At 36.0% G+C, this 19,744-nt stretch overlaps 1 protein-coding gene across 1 annotated transcript in view; it reads left to right on the forward strand.

Moving 5' to 3' along the window:
• tnr (tenascin R (restrictin, janusin)) overlaps window positions 1–19,744 on the forward strand; it is a 218,899-nt gene that overhangs the window by 34,406 nt on the left and 164,749 nt on the right. The window contains exon 2 of the mRNA XM_065276614.2: window positions 17,419–17,454. The gene's annotated coding sequence lies outside the window, so the exon portion shown is untranslated. The remainder of the gene's footprint in view (window positions 1–17,418; window positions 17,455–19,744) is intronic.

Raw genomic sequence — 19,744 nt, forward strand, 5'->3', positions numbered from 1 at the left:
CTCTACATCTCACCTGTACTGTAGAGGTTGGTGATGTTATCTGCTTTGTCGTGAATCCTTTGGTGAGCCCTTTGAAGAAGTAAAGCATTGTAAAGCCATTCCTAGGCTCTTTCATCCCAGCCCCTCTAAAAATTTTGCGACTTATGCTGTCAGTCCACACAAAACACTGTGCTGATGTGTTCCACTCACATCTGCTTAAAAATACAACAGTGGGTCGGGTTTTCCACTTTGAATCCTACCTGTAACAGCCATTATTACATGTAAAAGTTACCATGTGTTTGAATGTTGTTTCTTTATTTATCATGGCTGTTCCTGTGAAATCACAAAGTAAAATCTAATCTGTTATCCTACCATTACTAAGCTCTCGTTTATTTTAGGGCTGTCAAAAGATTACTCGCGATTAATTGCATACAAAATAAAAGTTTGTGTTTGCACAATATATGTGTGCACACTGCGTGTAATTATTTTGTATATATGTAAATACACACACATTCATTTGAGAAACATTTACACATGTGTGTGTACTTTGACGTCATCCGCCTGCGCCGCCGCATAAAGTCAGCTGACGTACGATGCAGCTGACTGTTATTTGTTCCGCCCCAGCTTCTTTTATTTTTCTTTTGTTTTGTGCGCCCGAGCTTCGTTGACAGTCTGGGGAGACGCACGCTATAAGTTTGAAAAAAAACGTAGCAAACATGTCAACAGGGCAGCCGCGTCACTACAGTCACGTGACTTCACGTTCAAGCCGGATGAGAAGACAATGCTGAATATAGTCGTAATTCTTGCTATTTTTGGACCAAACTGTATTTTCGATGCTTCAACACATTCTTACTGACCCACTGATGTCACATGGACTACTTTGATGATGTTTTTATTACCTTTCTGGACATGGAAACCATACATAGATTTTCAATGAAGGGGACAGAAAGCTCTCGGACTAAATCTAAAGTTAAAACATCTTAAACTGTGTTCCGAAGATGAACGGAGGTCTTCAGAGTTTAGAACGACATAAGGGTGAGTCATTAATAACATTATTTTCATTTTTGGGCAAACTATCCCTATTCAGGAGCAACGCTGTTCCCTTTGGGGGCGGAGGCGAAAACAAAAGCTTATACAGTATGTAAATATAGACAATGACGCCCCCCGCTGCACGCTAGAATCTCCAGAAAAACAAGCCTATTTCAACCGCAAAATGCACTTTTTTAAATATACAAAAACTGCTATCTTAAACATGGAGAGGTTTCTTCGTGATCTCAACTAACAGATTCTGCAATAAAATGAAAATCACAAATTTTGAAAAAAAAACTTTGTTTCTCATTTTCTCAAAACTTGTGCTGCCGACTTGTGTCACTGGTTTTTGTGACAGGTCATATATTCAGATTTTTATATATTTTGTATTATATATTAATAAAAATATATACATAAAAAACATTTTCCTTACATTTATACATATATGTGTGTGTATTTATATACAGTATACACAATAATTACACAAATTACAAACACACATATATTATGCAAACACAAACTTTTATTTTGTATAATCTTTTGACAGCCCTAGTTTATTTATAAACCAACATCTGTTCTGTCTAATATTTACCAGCATTGGGTTAAAAATAACCAAAATAAATAATGAAATACACTCATTATCAGTGTTGGGGGTAAGGCATTACAAGTAATGTGCATTACGTAAGAATATTACTTTTCTGTAGTAACAAGTAAATTAACGCATTACTTTCTAAATGTAAAAATTTGAGTTACTTTTCAGATAATAAATTCTAAGAAATTTTATTAAAAAAAAAACAATATTGTACTAAATTAAGCTGAACGTATTCACATACAATTATGCACTCTATGCGTGCGTGCCTGAGCAGGAACAGTTTGAGTCAGAAATGGAGATGATATGCAATTTCTGAATGCAGAACTTCTCAGTAATAACATCTGCAAGGCCTGAAAGAAATCAAGCCTTAGCCAATAAGAAAAAGTAATGCAAAAGTAACTTAAAAGTAACGTAAGTAATACTTTCAATGAAAAGTAACTAATTAATGCAAACAGTTTTTTTTGGGAGTAACTTAATATTGTAATGCATGACTTTTAAAAGTAACTTCCCCCAACACTGCTCATAATAAAAATACTGAGTGTATAGCGCAAAATTTTATTTTATTTTTTGCTATTTTTAGGGACCCTATTATGCTTTTTCATTTGATTAACTTTAGTTATTAACATGCATATTTATGCATTTGGCAGATACTTTTATTCAAAGCGACTTACAGCGCATTACAAGGTTTATATTTGAGCATAATGTTTGAGCATATAAAGATCTACCTCAAAGTCTACTCCAGAGAGAGAGAGCGAGAGAGAGAGAGAGAGAGAGAGAGAGAGAGAGAGAGAGAGAGAGAGAGAGAGAGATTCAAGGAGGCTTCATTTGTGCTTTTTTGGACAGTTGTACATTTCCGTAGAATCCATGCAAATTGACATCTTGTTAAATAGCTACGTTTTCCCACAAGATCAGGGCTTTATAGAGTCCAGACATAATAGAGTCTAACAGACTGGGAAGAGAGGTGCTGCAATATTGTAAAATATCTGATGTTTTATAACAAAGTTTGGAAGGAACATGTTCAGATATTACCTTCAGATATCACGCTTTGTACCCTCAGGTGAATTTCATATCAATTCAACCTGCATGTGAAACAGAGGGTTGAAGAAATAGACCTTAAAGAAACAGCTTTCCTTTAACAGTTTCGGATAGGGGATCTCTCTCTGGGTTCAGGCCAATTTCCAAGCTCGAGTCCCTTCCCTCAGACAGTACGCCAAATATGCAAACCTTCGCTTGATCTGATATATGCAAGTGTAAGCTCGGGAAGTGACAAAAAAGTAATTTTAATACACCCGTAAAACAATATTACGATTTTGAAATAGGGCATAGTAAGTGTAAAGTCCTAGAACAACCCATTACACAAAATGTTCTGAAAACCTTTTAGATGTGGGTAAAACGGTACATCATTTATGTGCAAAGCAAGGTGCTTATTCAACATGCAGGCTTTGTCAATTAGTGTCAGTGGATTGGTAGTGATGAAGTTTGAACTGATGTCAGTGGGTATTCTAACATAAGTGGTTTTATTGTGCAGCTTTGAGATCCAAGTGGCTGGTGAATGTTATGGCATGCACACTGGAAAGGTCACGGCTGTACGTAAACTAGTAAGGGTGGGATAAATGGTCTTAAAGCGCTTGAGTCTAATGAGTGGGATTTCAAGGCTAGGCATTAAGTGATGTTAACAATGATGGCACAAAGATGACTTGTGGCAGTTGTGAAACGTATGGATAGCTGCCAGTGTTTGCAGGCTGTTGGAGATATCTGTCAGGACATCAAACAGCTATGGATGGCACTTGTTCTGCACCCTGCCAGGGACTCCATCTGGGCCAATCAAGAAGATCTATAATACCCGGTGAAAGCTATCCGTAAGCATTCTCATTCATCTCGATGGCATCTGAGCTGTGAATGCCACGTGACTAATCACTGCAGAAAAGTGGGAATGTTGATTGGCTGATGGCGCCTCAAGATCTACACAATCCAAAGCCATTCACTTGCTGTCCTGGCCTGTGATGGGAATAGCAGAAGATATTAAACATATGAAACATATTCAATTTTACACATAAATAAACAAACCGTGGTAAAACCTTTATATTTTTATAAGAAGTTCTAAATGTAGTTTTGACTGGAACCCGGTCATACGGTGCTGTCAATCATTTACAGGAAGTATTTAAAAAGCCACCTACCTTTCTTAACAACAGGTCTTTTGGGACATCCCTCCACCCCCAGACCCCCATGATCATTTTTATTTTGTCCAATTCAGTAATCTGGGGGGCCTCACACTGAGCTCTTACTCCTAAGACGGGAGAACAAATCTGTTTAATATTATTCTTGCTTAACTCTTTCCCCGCCATTGATGAGTTATCTCGTCAATTAAGAGAAAACATCACGATTATCCATTTTATACCCAATTTATAAAAAACTGAAGAAAAAAATATTATTAATTTTACACACCGTGTATGTTTTGATGATCGCTCTGAATCTGATATCTTGCAAAATTCCTTCACAAAAATGCTATTATTTTAAAAATATATATATTTTTAAGAGTTTATAGCAGAGAAAAAATAAGATAGGATGAAATGTTTTATTCCCGTTTTGTTTGTTTGTATGTTTGTTTGAAAGCAAAGTTATTTCATTTGATATATTTGTATGTTTATATATTTTTTAGAAGAACATTTTCCTGGAAGAAATGTTGTGAATTTTTTGTGAAAATCACAAAAAAATGCTGGGAGGCAACTTTTCAAAAAAAGTTTGAAAAGGGAATGAGTTAAGACCAAATTATTTAACTAATATTAATGTTATTGCCTTAAATGACAAGTTCTGCATTTTAGACTTAAAGCCCTGTTTTCAGATTGTTTATGGTGAAATAGAATGGTTTTGACTGAAATTTCGACATTTGCGGCTGCCCTGATAATTTTCGCGTGTTTGTGTTTCAGCTCCTACCTTTACAATGGGTTTAATGGTGCACTGGAACAATCCTTCCTAAAATGCATTAAACTTTCATTTACAAAGACGTGAAACTCACCGAGTGGTCAGGGGTGTTCACTGATATACTCACACAAAAATCGCTGCAAAAGATGCTTTCCAACAGCTGTTTTAGCATTCGTTGTTAACTTGTGGACCTATTTTTCCAAACGCCTCACACCCGTACATTCTTCCGCTTAGAGCTTGAATAATAAACACTCCAGCCCAGGTGGTGGCGCTAATCCGCCTTTGCCAATTGCAAGAATCCCGGCACGGAGTAATACCGTACCTCACAGGACATCTAATACTAGTCAATGGAGTTGGTAAAAACTACGATAAAACCTGTACGAATGCGTCTTTTGCAGCGATTTTTGTGTGAGCATACCAGTGAACACCCCTGACCACTCGGTGAGTTTCATGTCTTTGTAAACGAAAGTTTAATGCATTTTAGGAAGGATTGTTCCTGTGCACCATTAAACCCATTGTAAAGGTGGGAGGTGAAACACAAACACCCAAAAATTCTCGGGGCAGCCGCATATGTCCAAATTTCAGTCAATACCATTCTATTTCACCATAAACAATCTGAAAACAGAGCTTTAAGTCTAAAATACCGAACTTGTCCTTTAAAACCAAGTTATTTTTTATTGTCATCAAGACCAAAGCTGTTTAAAATTATTATTTTCATTAAGACTAAATTTGTTTAATATTATTATTTCCATTAATACTAAATTTGTTTAATTTTGTTATTTTCATTAAGACTAAATTCAATAATGATTAGTTTTTATTTTGTCCAATCTGAGCTTTTCCTTCTAAGACAGGAGGCCAACATAGTTTATTTTTAATCTTTGCATTAAGACCAAATTTATTGCTGTAATTGTTTTCGTTAAGACCAAATAATTTGACCAAAATTGAACTCAAGCTCCCCCATCTAAGACAGGAGGCCAAAATAGTTTATTATTAATCTTTTCATTAAGACCAAAATTATTTACTATTAATATTTTCATTACGACCAAGTTTTGTTTGCTATTATTTTTTCATTAAGACCAAATTTGTTTAACTATTATTATTTTTATGAAGACCAAATTCATTGCTGCAATTGTTTTTCTTAAGACCTAATTCAATGACCAGACTAAGTTAAGACCAAAAATTGATCTTGTGAAACATATATATAAAACTTAAAATATTTTTTGTGTATTTTTTACTAGCATAATCCCCCCCCTGACAGGCAAATGGTTCTTTACCCTCGGCCCAAATCACACACTAAACATATACGTTGAAAGGTCGTAAAATGCTTTATGCAGTCAGATAGTGTAGTTACTGGATGAGATTAAGCAGGAGGGGTAAACTAATGCTGCGTTTACACCAACCGCGGTAGAGGCATGAAGCGCGGGTGATTAAAAATGTTAAGTCAATGTGAAGACGGGTTGACGCGCGTCAGGAGGTCCCGCAGCGCGGAAGAGGCATTCGGCGCAGCGCGGAAGACGCGTTTCCGCATCTTTCGCGCGTGAAGCTCGTGTGTGTGGTATGCGCGGTTAGCGCGAATGGTGCTTTTTGTGCATCTTGCGTGTCACGTGAATTTGCGGCTGACACCCGAGTTGAAAAATTTTAACTTTGGCGGAATTTCGCGCCGCGTTAACCAATCAGGAGCCTGCTTGCTGCTGTGGTGGCAGCCCCGCCCGGAGTCACTCATTCAACCAACGCTTGATAATGTCCATAGCAGTCACCCGGAGCTATACGACACAAGTTCTTATTTCTATAGAGGAGACAGGAATAAAAAGGACCTCGCTTGGAAGCGTGTCTGTGAGGACATTGGGCAACCTGGTAATTGTAATGCACACTTCACTTTTGAGTCACGTGACGTTTATCGACCCGCACCGTTTATTTTTCCACTATAGTAAGGTTACCAAATACAAACTGGTAACTCTCTCGATAAATGCACAATCAACATCAGTCATTTTGCAAACAGACAACCGCATAACACTTGCCCCTCAAATGCTTGCTTTTTCCGCGCGTCTACTCCGCTCTACACACGCGAATGCATCCAAATTGTTCAAGCGGCAAACCACGCACGGTATACGCGATTTTGACACCCGAAACGCGGTTGGTGTAAACTCAGCATAAACCATAACTTGTTGGCGCTGCCATCTCAGTTAGAGCTTTGTAAATGGTCACACATAACGAAGGATTAAAAGAGTAACCATTCAGACATGATCTGGCGTTTAGTCCGCACACCCACACAAGAGAGCAGCGGCCATTTTATTAATGATTGCACACCTGTGTAAGTTAACTCCGCCCACTTCATGAGAATAAATCTCAGTCAGTTTAGAGAACATATTTACATAAATCAATACTAACTATGTTTGATATAGCTTGATTTGTTGGAGCAACTACATTTCCATAGTTTGTCGCTTTCATCTGCTTTTGATAGCCAGTTTTTTCTGGCTGTGGTTTTGTAGGTATAGAAGTGGGTTTACGCTGGGTTCAATGTCTTTTTTGCTGAAGGGCTGAACTTTGAATTTGTATGGATGTATAGCATGGTTGATACCAGTGGTGTAGTCTAGATTTTTGTAGTGAGTATACTGTGGTTTTTCCCTCTCACCCTTATACTCACTCCCAAAGCAACACCCCATAAGCACCATCACACTCGCATTATAAGCAAGAAAAGACTTTAACAGCCAATGGCATTTACAGCTGGCTTAAGTGTTAACCAGCATCTAACTTATGGCTCAAATACTCAGACGTATATAATGAACTGTTTACAATCTTCAGTCCATGGCTTACACATGCATAAAAGGTGAAAAAAAATGTCCACTCTTTTGATAACTATCTTTACCATATACATTAATATAATGCTGTAAATATTTTTAATTAATATGCATTTAAAATGTATACACATCCCCAAGTAGGTATAGGAAAATCCTTGATCTTTCCTAGTGTGCATCTGGCGTACCACTGGTTGATAGAGTCTGCTCTTCATGCTTGTCACCATATCTAAATGGTGTTGATATATGTATGATGTAAAGATGCATTCATTATAAGATACATATATGTGATTCACAATCCTGTCAACAACACTGTATAATTTGTGTAACCTTGCACATTACCGAGAATAAAAGCAGCTTTTTGCTGCAGATCCTGTAAGCACTTTAAAGTATTAGAGTTAAGAGAGAGCTCTTGTCCTGGAGATAAAATGTTCATTTGGAACAAGGTTACAAGTGTGACCGGCAAGCACACTTTCTCTCAGGCATGGAAATAAAGACTGATACAGATTCATACAGTACACAAGGTCAGCTGCATCCAGCGATGACAAAGAGATCTGGGAAATAAATACATATTGTCCTGGCTACACTATTTTCACATTATTTTTGTAGGACCTACTGTTCATTTCCCAAGTGTACTTCCAGTAATTTCACATACTGAATTAAGAAACCAATGCTTTTATTCTTTAACCATGGTGAATCCACCAGTATGACAAGCTTATTTAAAGGCATACATTTTAATACAAAAAACTGACCGTTTTACTGACTATGACAACTAGCAGACACTTGTTTCTAACTGGATTTGCTCTTTGTTAAATGTTGTAAGGTGCATTTTTCTTTGCATGGTAAAGGCTTTCATCTGAAAAAAGTAAAGTATATATTTTTTAGTGTACTTATGGGATTCACTCCATCTGAGAAGCGTAGCAGACGCCTCGTCTCGAACTTTCAAATGAGAATTGACGCGTGTCTCACCCATGCTGGAGCACCTGGGGATTTTCCTATCAAATTCAAGTTCGATACGAGTTTGTCATTTTTGCACGTTTTACTTCAAGCAGAAGAGGATTTTGAATAAAACTCACAATATAAATCCTCTGCTTGGAGATGCAAGCAACATAAAGAGCATCCTACTTCTGCTCGCCCATCAGCTGAACACTGTGGTGATTGAATGGAAAGAAACTGTGGGTCACCACAGAGCCTCAAAACATATTTCTATAAAAACTCTCCTCCTCTCACCAGCACATCTGTGCAATAAATCACTGCTGTTCATTCTACAGCCAAGCAAAAATAACCCCCACCCCACCCCCCAGAAAAAAAACCTCTGAAGCTTACTGTGGTAAAGTCAGTATTTAATTTCTAAAGATTGCTTCAGCAGAAAACTCATAACATTAATATGGATCAGAGACCCGAGCTTTGTTTTCTGAATTGACTGAGATTAATGAAGGACGCGGATTTTCTCATTAATTATTTGTGGAAGAACGGTTTTACTTATTAAATATGTGTTACTATCAAATTATGGTTTTGGGAATTCAGCCATGTCTATTACTGATATAACTGTAAATGTTTTTAAGAACTGTACTGTATGTAAGTAAAACTTTTTGGGAGCTTATGCAACTATAACTGTAGCAGGAGAAAGACAAAAACAGCTGCGAGATAAACCGTTTCTGATTTTAACCTCAGTTGAAATATTATCATCATACCTGATCTATTACTACTACTTTTACTCTGTATACATTAATCCAAAATGTATATGTAATTAAAGATACTATGATACAGTTATGCCATTTACTTTGAGTCATTTACTACATTAACTTTTACTACAATTACTGCCATTTGCTACACTATCTTTATTTCATCTCAGAGACAGACTTGCACTTTATGTAGTCTTAGGGGCTGATCACACCAAACACATTTAGGCACCTTTTTTCTATAGGCAGTGAGTGTTTTGCCCCCGGATGCAGCATGAGTTTTTTAAAGAGCACTGAGAGCGGAAAGGCGCCCGAAGTTATTCGCGTCTTTCCACTGTCCAATGAAATGAGTGGAGAGGCGGGATTTCCATTGTGGTGACAGACGTTCAGTTGTTTCAGTCGGAGACTGCAGTAACCCACTCTCTCCTCGTCTTTGTGCACCTTTCACCCTCGATCAATGTCAGAGCAAGCGTCCTCTTTTTAAAGTTTCTGCTAATATTTACAGCAAAAGAGCGCTCACGATTCAATATTTGATTGACAGCTGACTCGGTGGTTACTCTGTGGTTGCCTAGCAATATAAAAAGCCTTGCTGCACTGCTCTTTTTTAACTCTTTCGCCACCATTGACGAGATAACTCGTCAATTAAGAGAAAACGCTTCCCTGCCAATGACGAGAATTTCCGGCTTTCCGCAATACCGCTACTAGCCACCAACTTATACAACCTGGAAGTAGCACCTCACGTGAAAGAGAAAGAACTCTGTGTATGTTTTAAAGATCACTCTGAATCTGATTTCTATCAAAAGTCCTTCACAAAAAACGAATTATCTCGTTTTTTTTCCTATAAGAGGAGTTTTTTCAACCCTTTTTCAACAATGGTCATCTGACATTAGCTTAACTTAGAACTACGTTACATTACATTACATAACACAAGATACGTTACATTATTACTCCGCTCACTAGTACGGTTTAAAGGGCAGCTATTAGAAAGATTCGGTCACTTACAGGTAACTTACAGACTGAGTCCAAAGCGGGAGGAATTACAATAATGACTGGTCGTGAACACGTCAACAGGCCCAGGAAGTAAACTGTTGCCTACAATCCGTCTGTTTGATGTAGTCCAAGAAAAGAGATTTACGCTGGAGACGATAACTCGTGTAATCGTTTACCTTGGGGTTTGTACCTTTTGCATATCATTAACATGTACTAATACACACTTACACACCAAAGGAAATTTAAAATCGTTAATCGTGCCATAGGTGCTCTTTAATCTCTGTACTTTGCTACTTGGTTGTACTACGATTTTCTATTTTCTCCCGTTTTATTCATTTGAAGCTGCTTTATAACAATTAATGATTGTGGAAAGCCCTATATATACAAAATTTTATTGAAAATGTAATTGAATTTAAAAAAAAAAAAACAGTACTTTTCAAAAATATGTTAACTTTAAAGTCATGCACACTCTCATGAGATTCCAGTCACATTAGTAGTCTAATAAAAGTTATTTTATTTCATACCGAGCTAAAAAAAAAGAAAAAAAAAGAAAATGTAATTGAAAAAAAGGCCACCCCCCAAAAATAAGTTTTAGCTTAGATTTAAAAATACTTACTTTTTAATAAAAAATAGTGCTAAGTAGCACTTAAAGTTTACAGTCATAGGTGAACCATTTTTGTGCTATAAAGCACCTATAAAGCACCTATGAAGAACCATCCAGGGGTGATATAGCACTAGATATGGTTGTATATAGCACAACAGGTGCTACATAGGAACTACATAAGTGCTATAAATGGTTCCCCTATGATTACAAGCCAGTGAACCGCTTTTAGTGCTATTTAGCACCGTTTGTTTTGAGTGTATGAGAAGGGAGTGAATTCCAGAGTCTAGGATCAAATGAGGAGAAAGCCCCATTTCCTACAGATCACGAACGTGTCTGTGAAACAGACAGTAAACCTTGTGAGGAGCGCAAGAGTCGTGTATGAATATATAAAGTTAAAAGAGCAGACAGATACTTAGGGGGCTGACCATGCAGTGCCTTATATGTGAGCATAAGGATTTTAAAATCAACGGGGAACCTGACTGGGAGCCAGTGCAGCGACCTCGATATTGGAGTGAGTTATTAAAGTACAAGTTCAGTATTTTACACTAAAAGCCCTGTTTTCAGATTGTTTATGGTGAAATAGAATGGTTTTGACTGAAATTTTGACATTTGCGGCTGCCCTGAGAATTTTCGCGTGTTTGTGTATCAGCCCCCACCTCTACAATGGGTTTAATGGTGCACTGGAACAATCCTTCCTAAAATGCATTAAACTTTCGTTTACAAAGACGTGAAACTCACCGAGTGGTCAGGGGTGTTCAATGGTATGCTCACACAAAAATCGCTCCAAAAGACGTATTCCAACAGGTTTTATCGTAGTTTTTACCAGCTCCATTGACATGTATTAGATGTGCTGTGAGGTACGGTATTACTCCACGCCGGGAACTTTGTTTCTATTCTTGCAATTGGCAAAGGCGGATTAGCGCCACCACCTGGGCTGGAGTGTTTATTATTCAAGCTCTAAGCGGAAGAATGTACGGGTGTGAGGCGTTTGGAAAAATAGGTCCACAAGTTAACAACGAATGCTAAAACACCTGTTGGAAAGCATCTTTTGCAGCGATTTTTGTGTGAGCATATCAGTGAACACCCCTGACCACTCGGTGAGTTTCACGTCCTTGTAAACGAAAGTTTAATGCATTTTAGGAAGGATTGTTCCAGTGCACCATTAAACCCATTGTAGAGGTGGGAGGTGAAACACAAACACGCGAAAATTCTCATGGCAGCCGCAAATGTCGAAATTTTAGTCAAAACCATTCTATTTCACCATAAACAATCTGAAAACAGGGCTTTAAGTCTAAAATACCGAACTTGTCCTTTAAAATAAGTACATTTGTATAGTATAAGTAGGTTTTGTATATCAATCACATTATTACAGCTAATAGCAAAGTAATTTTAGCCTTTAAATTCTGGCGGTATGGCATAAAGTTAACATGTAACTCTGGCTATGTCTTATGAAATAAACTAAAAAATAATAATAATAATAATAAAAGATTACTTTCACAGTTTCATTGCCCTGTAAATCCGACTAACATATCATATACGGTAACATTCAATGGAAATGTTGAATATTTATACATGTACAGTAAAAATAGCACGTGTGCCCCCTTATAGGTGAATAACTGAATAACAAAATATTGCTGTACAAAAATGTCCTAAGCACTACTAATCTTTAAATTACGATTTTTCTGTGTATTCCAGCAAGGTTAGTCAAGTGCCTTTTTAAATAAACTATTTTAATGTAATTCATCCCCTTATACAGTAGGGCCTGCCATGAATTATGCATATGGATATTTCAGACAGATGTGAAAACACTGGATTGCATTTCCCTTCATTTTCCCAGCTTATCATACAACAAGAACAACCTTTGACATGACAGACTGAAAGATGGTCTACAGGATGAAAGACGTCTAATAAATGATTAAAGGAACTATAATTACTGGAGAAAACCATGTGCCATTTCAAACAGTGTTTACATGCCCTTTAAACAACCCTGACATTTCACGCTTGCTTTTTAAGCTCGTTCTACGAAGAGAAAGATATGTAGAGAGCGTGAGAGTAGATTTTACTTACATTACCACCTGAATAGCTCATCAGTATCTCGGCAAGAGACAGGCCATGGATAACGCTGACCGGGTCCTTGAGCTCCAGCTGGGTGGACATTAGTGGAGAGGTAGATGGATGTAGCAGGAGTACCCGAATCGATACTCACCTGGACTGCCCATACAGAAGAGAGAAAGACAAGGATTGGGGATGGGATTGTAAATATGAGTTTAACAGATGGAAGCATCTGTGCTTGTTTAAATGAGCTCCTCCCAGGAGTCTTGCAACATGATATACATCTGTGCTACTGTATAATGCCACATTAAATCTGTGGTAGTAAAAAAAACCTCTGTTGTGTTTCATCTAAGCATGGAAAAGTAGATATTGTTTCTTAATTAATATCCCATCAGCGAAAACGCCCGTATTTTGGTGTATTATTTATGTATTTGTTTATGAAATAGTATTTTCTATATGTTGTTGTGTCCCTGTCTGACTGGCGGTGTTATCTGAACTATATTGAATAATTAACAAACTTTTTTTACATTTAATAAACAGCTTTCGTTCATATCAAGTAGCTCAAAAAGACATGACATACTGAAGCTATTCATTAACTGAAAAGATGAAGGCCTTGAAAAACAGTGAAAGACTTGGTTATAATAAAATGATCATTCAGTCTAGACAGAATACTAGCTAGGTTATTTTCAAAAAAGCGACCAGTCTAGCCCGTTGGGTTAAACTAGCCAAGAAAATATTTGTTTGACCCAACAATGTGTTAAAACAACCCAGCATTTCAGGTTGAAACAACACAGCATTAGATTAAATTACAACCCAACGGGTTGGGTTCATCCCTTTATTACCCAATGCTGGGTTCAAATTAACATAGCATTTTTAGATTGTTCGACCTTGCTTAGTATTTATAGCATGAAATACATAAAGAAACACATTCTTGTTAAAATTCAATTTAAAATATGCAGTCCTACCTTAGTTCCTACCTTATTTATATTGATGCAAAAGCTATGCGCAATCTGATGAAACCTATTATTAAATAAATGTGACCCTGTCTGTGAAATCCAGGCTAAAGTCTCATGATATAATGATGAGATTAGGAACATTAAAGTTTGATTTAACTCATTGATTTCACTTTGATTTCAATCTTTGACTTGACCTTACTCAGGCAATATTAACTACATCAAGATTAAAGGTGCAGTGTGTACATTTTAGTGGCATCTAGTGGTGAGGTTCCGAATTGCATCCAACGGCTTAGCCCACTGCTCACCCTCGCTTTTGAAACATATAGGAAAGCTATGGTAGCCGCCACCGGACAAACATGTCATCGTCGGAGACAACTTAGTAAGAAAGTTTGTCCGTTAAGGGCTTCTGTAGAAATATGGCGGCACAAAATGGCGACTTCCATGTACCCTCAGTGTATGTAGATAAAAAAGGTCTCGTTCTAAGGTAATATACAATATAACTGTTCATTATGAAAGGTCTATACACACCTAATAATATAGTATTGTATATTATTTTGCATTTCTGTCAAAAGATCCTTCTAAAAATTACACACTGCACCTTTAATTTACACATAATGTTCTTTACGTTATATAGGATAATTTTATGTGCAAAAAAACCCTGAATAGCTGGATTTTCACCGAATGGGTCACATATCTGCTAGTTCATACCAACTTTCATACCACTGAACAGAGGAGGATGATGGTATGGAAATGTCTGGATGATATGTCCTGCAGATATATGTCAGTCAATTTGCAGCAGAAACCTGGTTTCAGAGGTCACATCAATAAGTCTTCATTTTAGCCACATGCACCATTAATCATTCAAAGTCACATCAGTCATCAGATAGGACTAATGTGCTGTCTATAGATCTCTCACACTTCACTTTCAGTGTCTCATTGATTCCATTTGCTTTCACACCAGATATCTGTGACATCCTTTCTACAAATGCCTGTTTTGAACTAGACGGCAGTGAGGTCAAGAAGACAAAAATGAGTAGGGGTGAGCGGAGCACAAACTAACACGGGGTTAATTGTAACACAGCTACTTTACATATTTCTGCAGGGCCGAGTTATCTGTGATTTTGATATTTTTCTCTTACTGTAAGAAGGTGATCTACTGTAAATCTGTGAAAAGTTTTGATTTGTTTTGGTTAAGATATTGAACAAAGAGTGATTTGGAGGCATAAAAGTAAATTTCTTTATCTTTATGTTTTTTTCTGAGTTGGGTGTGTAAGTCATCAAATCTAACCTTGTATTATTTGAATCACTGTCTTGTTGCCTAAAACATAAAACCATTTTGAAACATGTCAGCAACTCCTAATAACTGATAGCTGGGATTGAAAACATTTACAGAGCGGGGTTAGTTGTCACACAGTGTTACAATTAAGCCTCAAGCATACAATGATAATAAAATGAAAACAATGTAAATACGATTAATCAAAATGATAACTGTTAATACAATATCAGGGGAAATAACTCACAATTATTATTTTTTGTCTTAATTGTGCAGACCTTTAAAAAAATCTATTTTTTATGCATAATACAAGGATAGTTAGATGAAGAATCATAGATGGATGAATGTGTGGATATTTATCTATTATAGGCAGATATATAAACAATATCCACCTTTAGTATATAGCCAGAATTTTATTGAATTATTTGTGTTTAAACAAAATTTTCTAGCAGGCGTTACAACAAACCCTCTGTTTGTTACAATGAACCCCACCTATGGGGTAAGGTGTAATGTTTGCACTCCTGTCACTTCTGGTGTAATCGTGCGATAACGGTAGGTCCCACAAACAAACTTTAAGTGTTTGTAGCAGAGAGGTGTGTATTGATTGTGTAAAAAAATGATTAGTCCAACTTCAATATTTTTTGAATGATAGAGCCAAAGCCAAAAAGCGTTGTGCCCCGCACTCAAAAAAATAAAAAGTTGGATTTACTTAAAAAAAAACTTTGTCAAGTGGGTTCCACATAGCTTTGTTAAGTAATGTCAACAAATAAAATGTAAGTTGTATTTACTAAAAAAGTTTGTGTAAAATTGACAATTTAAATGTTGTATGGACTAAAGAAATCCTAGTAAAGTCAATATTATGAAACATTTAATTGATAAAACAAAATTAAAAATAATGATTTAATAACTCCAATAACCAGATTGCAGCTGCTCAATACAACCTTTATTTAATTACAGTTTATCAAACATATCACAAACATATTTGAAATGCAATGTAACATTTCAAACCGTTTGTTGGTTAGTTTTGTTCTAAAATATATCAGAACAAGTTCATTAACTTATACTTGGCCACTTATTACTCCGGTACCTATCTAATCGTGCTACACTTTTGCAAGAGGGTACAAAAATTCTGCCAGAACAACAATTTACCCATAATACACTGCAGCATCATCAGCCAATGAGATGCAAGTCTGTATTGGTTTTATTAATCTGTTATTTTTATGCAACAATGTTATATTGGCTGAACAAATAATTTTGAAGTAAAGCTGACAAGACACAGTCTTTTGTTGAAATTACTAAGTTAAATTAATCATATGCCGTTACTTGTGTTTGTTAGGTAAAGTAAACAAGAAATTATTTAGTAAAACTGACTCCAACCAAGTTCATTTTTTTGCTAAAAATACATTTACAGGTTGTGTAATAAACCAACAGTCTAAAATCTATTTGAAATAATATTTTTTGTCTCTGTTTGTTATTTCATCTAGAGGGAACAGCCGCCTGTGTGATACCGTTAAAATTTAGCTATTCATTTATTCAGACTGTAATTTATAGCAACATGATTATCCCTACAGACCACAATTGCTTATTTATTTTGTATTTTTAGACACAAACACGGATACTTTGATTTACCAAACTGCATTTAAATTAATTAAATTAATCACACTACCAGTTATTTCAAAATTAAATGTATTAATAAATAAATAAACAATCAATAATTAATCATCTTAGGCAAATGAGTATATTACATAGGTCATTGAGTGATTTATTGTAGAATAAGTTACCCATACATCAACAGCGACATAATAATATGAAAGGATCTCCTTAGTTATGGCCCATTGCCTTTAGTGATTTCGCAGTATAAAGTAATGCAGTGTTAGTCAGCATATTCAACAATGAGTCCGATTAAACTAATGGGTGTGAAACAATCCACACGTGGAACCTAGATTGCAGTCTTACATGATGTATATGTTTACTGCTCTTTAGCAATGCACCGCATTTATCAGTAATGCATTTTCTGTAACTTTCAAAAAGTAAATGCACTCTGGTTATAAGACATTATTTATTAGGAAGAATAAAACCTCTGGCAATTTAAAGAAAAGCATTATAAGCATAACTCAAATTGTGCATAATTATGTTCCTCAGCAAACTGAAAGCTTTGTCCCGCTATAAAAGCATTTACAAAGAGACATGTAAAGCTCTTCAAAGATTTTCTTCTGTTTTTAACATGTCCACATTTACATAACTAGTGTGCAAGTGTTATGCTTTTATAACCCTTTTAACCAAAGGAACAAGCTCTTTAAAGCAAAAGGACAGAGAACATTAAAATGGTGGTTTAGGGGGTTTTGACAGAGCTTAATGTTTATCTTCAACCATACAGATATTTTTGTTACAACATGAAGTTGTGCTTGTCATGAATATTTCATCTAATGCTATGCTTTTTATGGGTTTTCACCTTTGGGGGAACTTTAGAAAAATATTCAATTATTACATTGGATGGTTTGATTAAATCCAATGTTGTGACACTGCAATTTTGTGTTATTTCAGGAGGACACCACTAGGGACTTTGCAAAACATCAGAGGGTGAGTGTAATTTTTTATTTTTATTTTTTGATTCATTGTAATTGAAATTTCAAAAGGAAATCATAAAATGTATGAAGTAACTTTGTGAAAGCTTGCTTAAGGAAGAAAAACAGAAGTGATGTCCAAATGGAATGTTTGTTGTAATTAGGGGTGGGGCGATCCGATATTCGTTGTCGATATTAGCCCACCATTGCCGAAAATGGCTGGATCAAATTTATTATTTATTTAACTCAAAAAGAGTTATTTTACAGTAAAAGAAGAAATAACAAAGCTGAGTACAGTAACATAAATATTTTGAGAGTTGACAGTGGTGGTAGTTTTAAAGTCAAGGAGTTGAAGAGTTAAACATTCAGACTGTGTATTAAATCCATTTTAAATGGTTAGTTTTATACATGTGTTTTACAGATCAATCCCAAATGTTACACTGTGGAAAAACTACACCGTAGTAGTGTCTACCTTATAAGTTTTTTTTTTTTAGTTCATGCATGAAATGCTTAAAATCTAATTTGTGAGTGCCTTACTGTAATGGAGGTACTTTTTATGTTTATCATATTTATGTTATGGTTTAATTCACACATTTCCTTTACATTTGTATGGCTAACAAATGTGTTATTTGCAACTTAATTTATTAAAAGGGTATTGGATCGGTATCTCTATCGAAAGATGCTCAAGGTTGTGGTATTGACATCACAATCAGACATGAAAAAGTGGTATCAGCCCAGCCCTATTTGTAATAAAATTTAAGTCTAAAATCTATTTGAAATAAACTTTATTTCATATAGAGAGATTGATTTTATTTCAGAAATCTAAAATTGTAGCTTTATGAAAGCTTGCTTTATGAAAACACATAAGTGATGTCATAAAGGGCATATTTGTTGTGTTTGAAATATGTCAAAGATTACGTTTGGAACCCTAGCTAACACCTAGCTTTACATTTATTTCAGACAGAAATCTTTTGAATTCATATATTGCAAAATTGGTGCAAATAATGGACAGATATCCTTTGTGGCAGCACAGCACAAGAATTTTAAAGTCATGTAGTATTAAAAAAAAACATTTTTTTAGTTTGTTCTTTATAGGGGGTCCCCTAATGATTATATGAGGTCCGGGACTACCCCAGTCCCCCTCAATTCGAACACTGATATTTGTACAGTATTGACTTTTAATGTCCCCTCATAAAAATATGAGGTGAATGATAATAGATAAATATATTTTTTACAAAAAAAAGGCAAGCTACATTGTATTATTAAATATGGGTTTATTTTAGAATATACAAAAACACATAGAGAAACAAAAAGCTTACAGGAAATAAAGCATGAACTGACTTTTATTAAACTAGTTATTAATATGTTGTTAGTCTCCCTTTGTTTTTGCTGACAGCACTTATTCACCTTAAGTGTTTTCTAAGCTGTGCTCACGTGCTGTCTGTCCTTAAATACTTCCCAAAGAGCTTTCATACACTTTTAATAATAGATCTGAATAAAGGCAAAAATGTCAATGTTCCACTTTTGGTCATCATCACTTTTGGACACTCCTGTAAGTAATGTCTGTAAATGATGTGTGTGATTCAACCCTCTAATAATTTTGAATGAATGTATCTAAAAATGTTATTTAAAATCAATCAGTGACAGATTTCACGGCGCTTACATAAAGAGAGAGCTGATGAATATCAGATCCAGGTTGACAGCGGGAGATAAAGAAAAGATTCGAAAGGTCCTTTACTTTAGGAGGCACTTTCATGTCATTTCAACAAAGAGATCCCACTGCCTTCCCTTAAAAGGTCAGCAAGACAAATCTTTATCACCATCAACCCTACAGTATGTGCATACAGTACCACTTTCATTTAATTATCTTTCAAAGACAACGTAGCACAAAAACTGCAGCATACAGTAAAACAAAACGTCTCTAATCAATTTAGTGTAATTGCTGATTTCGCCTCACAGAAGGAAAGCGTGGTCTCTAAGTAGCTGTCCAGGGTGCTAAATCAATGAAAAGACATCGCTCACTTCCCCTTCCTTCCCTGTAGGCCTCAAGCAACAATCGGTTTAGATACGATGAGCGTCAACAAGCAATAGATGTGTGTAAAGACAATCGGGGAGAGATGAATTCCCCCATAGCTCGGCTGCTCCGGCTCATGCCATTCACACTTAATAGAACACCTCTCATAAAACACCTGTCTCAGAAAAACCAATAGCATCCTGTCTGCGATAACAGATAGAGAGGAAGTGTAAATACACTGCACTGTGAATAAGATCAAATGAGGCCAGCTAATGCGCTCGGCCTCATGAAG

The sequence above is a fragment of the Paramisgurnus dabryanus genome, chromosome 6, assembly GCF_030506205.2.
Source record: "Paramisgurnus dabryanus chromosome 6, PD_genome_1.1, whole genome shotgun sequence".
Taxonomy (NCBI): Eukaryota; Metazoa; Chordata; class Actinopteri; order Cypriniformes; family Cobitidae; genus Paramisgurnus; species Paramisgurnus dabryanus.